The sequence below is a fragment of the Nycticebus coucang genome, chromosome 19 (assembly GCF_027406575.1).
Source record: "Nycticebus coucang isolate mNycCou1 chromosome 19, mNycCou1.pri, whole genome shotgun sequence".
Lineage (NCBI taxonomy): Eukaryota > Metazoa > Chordata > Mammalia > Primates > Lorisidae > Nycticebus > Nycticebus coucang.
Window position 1 is genome coordinate 57,515,857 of NC_069798.1, and position 6,327 is coordinate 57,522,183.

At 47.7% G+C, this 6,327-nt stretch overlaps 1 long non-coding RNA gene across 1 annotated transcript in view; it reads right to left on the reverse strand.

Annotated features, from left to right (window-relative positions):
• Positions 1 to 5,753, reverse strand: part of LOC128571772 (uncharacterized) — a 73,259-nt gene extending 67,506 nt beyond the window's left edge. The window contains exons 1-2 of the long non-coding RNA XR_008375964.1: positions 5,648 to 5,753; positions 326 to 463 (exon numbers count right to left, since the gene is read on the reverse strand). This is a non-coding gene — a long non-coding RNA (uncharacterized LOC128571772). The remainder of the gene's footprint in view (positions 1 to 325; positions 464 to 5,647) is intronic.
• Between the last annotated feature and the right edge of the window lie 574 nt (positions 5,754 to 6,327).

Consider the following 6,327-nt stretch of genomic DNA (forward strand, 5'->3'; position numbering starts at 1 on the left):
AACCCAAGATGGCAAGTGAGTCTCAATCACTGCAAACTCCTTCACACACGTAGGACAGTCTCATTCTGTTGCCCAGGCTACAGTGCAGTGGCATCAACATACCTTACAGCATCTCCAAGAGCAGGTGGTTGTGGGTGAGCCACGTTCCATGGGAAACAACTTGGGTTCCAAGAGTTTGGTTGAAACCTATTCTAGTTATCTCATGATCACTTAATCCAAATATTGCCACTCATTACATTTCTTAAAACAAGTCTATGAGACTTTCTCATTCCACCTGGTTGATGGCTAACTTAACATTATTGATAAGGTGGCCATGGAAGTTTACCTGCCTCCTTGAGATCTCAGCTTCCCAGTGATGCAGATATCCAAGAAGAAGCTATAGGTCCTTCAGGGCCACTGTCAAGACTGTGCTTCCCTCTCCTTGAAGATTCCATGGCAGTAAGAGTTAGAGGTGCTCAAATGCCTGGAGAACGTGGAACATCAAGACCAATCAGAGTTGAGGACTTGCCACCTCAAGTTAAAGCAAATTCAGCCTCAACTTATGATATTACCAGCAAAACATTTGCCTGTGTAGTCTGAAAGTTGGGAATTCTGAGTTCAAGTCCAGCTCCATCACTGAAGAAGTATATGATTTTAAGCAAATTTCCTTGCATTTCTGGACTGAGACAAAGCTCAGTAATCCTTTCCAATTCAACCTTGTACCTATTGTGTGTTTGGACTAAACTAACCTATTTCTCGTTTCTCAAGGAGATATTTTATCCACATCAAAGTTCACCATCTTTCTGAGCTTTTCCAGGTATGGCAGGGAATGCAAGAAAGGCATCAAGGGACCTGCTCTCGAGGACTTTGTAGTCTTGCCTATGGATGAGATGGTTCTCACCCCTAAGAAAGAATTAACCTGCACAGTGCTAAGTGTCATAAAGGGTCAGGGAGGAGAATATGGTGCAACCTTGGGACAACTCCACCAAAGCACAGAAGAAACAGGACGTGGATGACACTGGAGTCAGGCTGCCCAGTCTGGGCAGCATTTGTTCAGGCTGGGGACACAGGGGTGGTGATTTCAAGGTAGGGGAGCAGCATGAATTGGATCAGGGTGGTAGGATAAGCAAGGCTTTTGGAGGGCACGGTGACTCACTTGTGTGGGGGGGATGGTGAATACTGGCGTATAAGACTGATTGGGAAGTTAGTAATGAATCTGATAATGAAGACATTGACAATAACCCAAAGAGTTCATATACCATGCAGGAAGTAGGCAAGTATAAGGAATGGCTGAGTAGGTGGGGGTATAGTGAAGCCTGCCTGGGAAGAGGTTTCCACAGGTATACCTAGGTAAACTGGAGATACTAATAGATGGGAAATGGGATAATAAGAAAAAAAATTCAGATTAAGCAGAGAGGAGAGGGAGAGGGAGGAAGGGGGAGGAGAAAGGAGGAGGCCTCTTTGCAAACATTTAGGTGGCCTGGGAAGTGAGGTTGGAGTGCACAAGGTTTATCAGGCTGAGCCTGGACACAGGAGGCACCTTTATGAGGCTGTTTGTTAAGACAATCTTATTCTGTTGCCCAGGCTAGAGTGCAATGGCATCATCATAGCTCATAACAACCTCAAGCTCCTAGGCAATCCATCTGCCTCAGCGTCCAGAATAGCTGGGACTACAGACATGCACCACCAAGCCCAGCTTATTTTTCTATTTTTTGTAGAGAAGGTCTTGCTTCCAGCTGCTAAAGCTGGTCTTGAATTCCTGGCCTCTAATGATCCTCCTACCTCAGCCTCTCAGAGTGCTAGGATTTACGGCAGTGAGCCACCACACCTGTTGGGCCTAGGGAGCACCTTTGCTTGAAAATAAGAAGTACCCCTCTTTGATCCAAGGCATTGGATCCCAACACCCCCAGCCTTTTGGGGACTTCACTCCATCTCTCATTCCATGTCTTTCTCTCTCCCCTAAACTTCTGAGCCTTCCTTTTCTCCTGGTTTTCTCCCATCTGCTTGTTGTGAACATGCCTCAACCATCTCCAAGAGAAAAAAAGTCTACATCCACTCTCCTGTTCTGTCTTCTCTCTTCTCCCTTTCCAGCCAATTTTCTTCAAATAATTTTCTGTACTTTGTATGTCAATTTTGTCATCCTTCAAGCATCACCTTCAGACTGGCATTCTTTCCACTCTACCAACCACCATGCCATTCTCCTATAATTCAACAGATGCTTTTCAGTTCTTATCCATCTGTCTGGACAACTGAGCAGCAGTTTATCCTGTGTACAATCCAGTCCTTCTTAAATAGACTATTGTTTCTGTCCCTCTTCTGTCACACTAGGCTCCAAATTCATCTCCTACCACTTGCTCTGTCCTCCCCCTTTCCCCACCCTGCCCTGCAGACTGCCCTCTGGGTTGTTATCCTCCCAGAGCCCCCTACTTCCTTCCCACACACCCCGCTCCCATCCCAACTACAACTTCACTGTCACTCTGCACCGAACAGTCACACCTGCCCTTGACCTCACTTATGGGCATTAGCTGATGGTGCCTGGTCAACATCTACAGGAGAGGTCCCACTCCAGATCGTCAGGCCCGCAGAGCCAGTAGACTCTTGGGCATCTCAACTTGGATGCCATACAGATTTCAAATTCAACGTGTTCAAATTTGAACTCATTTGGACCTCTCCTCACCTGCGATGTTATGATATGTAGATAATGATTTTCGCCCAGGGTCCCACAACCCTGCCATTTCCTAAGTGACTAAAACAGTAAGCACATCTTTTGTTAAAGTATCAGGCCTTTTGTTCTTGGTTCCTGAAGCAGCTTCCTGAGAAAGGTAAAACACAATCTTTTGTTATAATGTTGGGGCACTTGAGGTGTCAGAAGCAGCCTCAGAAAGCAGAATTTCTCTCTCTCTCTGTCTCTCTCTCTCTCTCTCTGTCTCTCTCTCTAACCTTCTCCTGCTCTCCTGCCACCTGCTCCTTCCTCTCCCCAAGACAGGCCATAGAAATTAAAATATACCCCACTCTTCCCTCTGCCTTCTGACTTGGGGCTGGCCAGGAAAGAAATTCTCTGACCTACCTTGTCTGATGGTAGATCCTAGGACTCTCTTTGCAGAAGGGGTCTCACCCCACAATCCTGGAGGAAGAATTCTGCACAGAAAGGCCAAGAGGGATCTGAACAGGCAGGCTCCACTTGGTCTCCCCACCCCATCTATTAGCGTTGGCTGGCACCCCTTCATCCACACACAGTTCTATGCACTGTCCAGGCTTCCATGAAGCCTATCCAAAGAAGTCTTTGCAAAAGGCCTGAGAAGACCAGGAGTGGAGAGCTTCCCGAGAGCTGACCTCATGGCGGTTCAGCGAGGTGGCCTGTCCAGCACAGGCACAGTGCGTCATGTGCCTCACTTCATCTGTATCCTTCCTAATGTCCTTTATAGCAAACTAGTAAATTAAGTATTTCCTGGAATTTTGTGGGCCACTCTAGCAAATGAATCGAACCCCAGAAGGGGTTTGTGGGATCAAACAGTAATAGTAATAGTAATTACTGTTTGATCCCACAAATAGTAATTCAGAAACACAGGTGACAGCCTGAGCCTTGGAATTGGCACTGGAAGTGGGGGACACTTGTGGGACCGAGCTGGCAGCTTGTGGAATCTGACACTCTCTCCAGGTAGACAGTGTTGGAATTGAGCTGGAGGATACCCAGCGGGTGGCATCTGCTGCAGACATGATTACTTGCTTAGTGTGTAGGGGAAACCTCCTACACACTGTGGGGTGAGAGCAGAGGAAAAACAGTTTGTTTTTTCAACACACCACCACACACATACCAACTCCTCCTCCAATGTGCCATCTGTCAAAATGGTAGAGATATCATAAAATACCCAAGCCAGGAAGTCAACATCAGCTCTTACTTCTCCCTTCCATGCTATTTCCCATCAGCAATGATCATGCTGATGGACCCCTTCTGTGGTCTCAGAAAGTTCCCAGACAGGCCAGTGCCCCTGAGAAGGAACTGACTGTCCAGGAGGCCAGCAACAAGCTTAACAGCATGTAAGAAGGAAATTTTTTCATGGTGATCTTATCTTTGTATAAGGAAAAACAATTTGAATATTTAAATGAATTAACATTCACCAGCAATAAAGAAATATTTAGGGATGAGGTAGTGACCCTGGTGTTGAATATCTTCTTGGAATTCTGCTTTTGAAGTGTTTGAACTATATTTGTTGTAAAAGTATATATTTAAAGTTAGCGAATGTGGTAAGTTACTTGTAGAAGTCCCAGGAATAACATCTGTTGTTGGGTGACACGGCATCAGTTTGAGGGCCTTGAAGTCCTGCTAAGGAGCTAGGAGGTCAGGCGGCACTTCCCGTGAGCGCTGGTTAAAGGAGGCCCCTCGCCTCCCTGAAGCCGGTGGGAGGCTGATTCAGGTGTCCAGAGTTCCTCTGATGCTCACATCCTTAGCTTGCCCAGAGGGTGTGCATATCCCAAGGGGGGTTGCATAGGTCTTACTGGCGAGCCCCTCCTTCTCAGGCTACTCAGGACAGAGAAGGCATTTAGGGAGAGATGGCAATAAAACCAGGCCAGTGGTTATTGGATTGTCTTTGCTGGGCTCAAAACCCCTTAAAAGGTATTGTAGGCAGGTTGAACTGTGAATCCTGTGAATGTGACCTTATTTGGATAAAAGTTCTCTGCAAACAAGATTCTTGTAATTAAGTTAAGGTTATATTGGAGGAGGGTAGCTCTAAATGTCCTTATCAGAAGAAAGACATTTAGACCCAGAGAGACACAGGGAAGAGGCCACGTGAAGACAGAGGCAGAGATTACAGTGACATCTCTCCAAGTCAGAGAATGCCAAGGATTGCCAGAAGGTGCCAAAAGCTAGGAGAGAAGAAAGGGACAAATTTGCCCTGGAACCTCTCAGGGAGCCTTGATTTCAGACTTCTGGCCCCTGAAACTACGAGACGATATATTTCTGTTGTTCTAAGCCACCCTGTCTGGGGTGCTTTCTTGGAGCCGCCCCATGACACAAGCACGGTGGGTAATCTCTACAGGGGCAGAAACAGGAGCCAAAAGGGACACCCCTGAACCACCCCTGAAGCTTGGATCAAATGGCAGCCAAAGCAACACACTGTGTTCAAACTGCTCTGAGACACACCTGCTACTCCAGACAAGGCCTCTGTGCCATCCTGCCTGGATTCTGTAATGGTCTCCTAACTGGACTCCCTAGTCCTACAGGGAAAGGGGAAAGCTTAACAGCCACCATAGTCACATTACGGAGAACTGTGCTCCAACGCTGTCTCAAGGTTTCGCATAGTCATAATCAGGACCCTAATCCTTCTTTACCTTAACCTTCACAGGGGCCCTGTGAGAGGAATAGCAGGATAAACCTCATTTCAGGCTGGGGGTGCGGGGGCGGCGGGAAACTGCAGCCCAAGAGCTGAGTCATTAGCCTGAGGCCACACAGCTGGAATCTGAGCCCGGGCCAGGCAAACTCCCACAGGTGTCACCGAGGTCCAGCATTGCCCAGGAGGAAAGTAAGTTGGGAGACCACAATTTAGGGCTTGAAGGAGCATGGGGATATCCTAAAAGAGACAGAGAACCCATCTCAAGACAAGAAACGGTGAGGAGGAGGAAGCTTTACCCTTATTTCTCAATGGAGACGCCAGAAACTGAGATTTACCTTCCATCTCAATCTGAGTCCTCCGAAAGTCTGCTGACCAGAAACACCATGTCCTGCACTTCGTGTCCCCTCCCGACCACTGCTGTGCATTCCTCCAGCCTCCTCCTCCTCCTTCTGTGGTGAGCAGAAGGGACAGAAGCCTGGCAGCTCCAGCGGCAGGCATCCAGATCCCGGTGAAAGCAAGGCAAACGCTTTCTGTGTTACCAGGAACTTTCCCAAGAGCACTGTGACAGTTAATGTTTATAAAGTGCTCTGAGGGCCACTGATAAAGGATGTTAAATGGCATACATAGAACACCTTCTGCAGCCGGCCGAGCCTCACTTGGACTTGATGCATACGCTTAGCTCCTGCACAGTGGGTGGGCTCTTTGCTTCAGATGAACTGAGCTCATTAATTAGGCTCCTGCCTGCAGTTTATCTCCGAGGACGCTCACTTATCACCGTAATTAGGACCCTGAGCCAACCCTGAGACTATCTCACTATAAACATATTGGTGGGGGGACTGGCTCCTTGAACCCACTGTGCGCACAGTTGCTCAATCCAAGCCCATTGTCTTGCCGGGGTAGCAGACACGGTCCCACGCTAAGGAGAGCACTGATTTCACCCTCACCTCTTAGGTGATTCTAGCGCAAGCACAACAGTGATTAACGCATCACTTAATAGTGCTTCCCTATTTCCAGA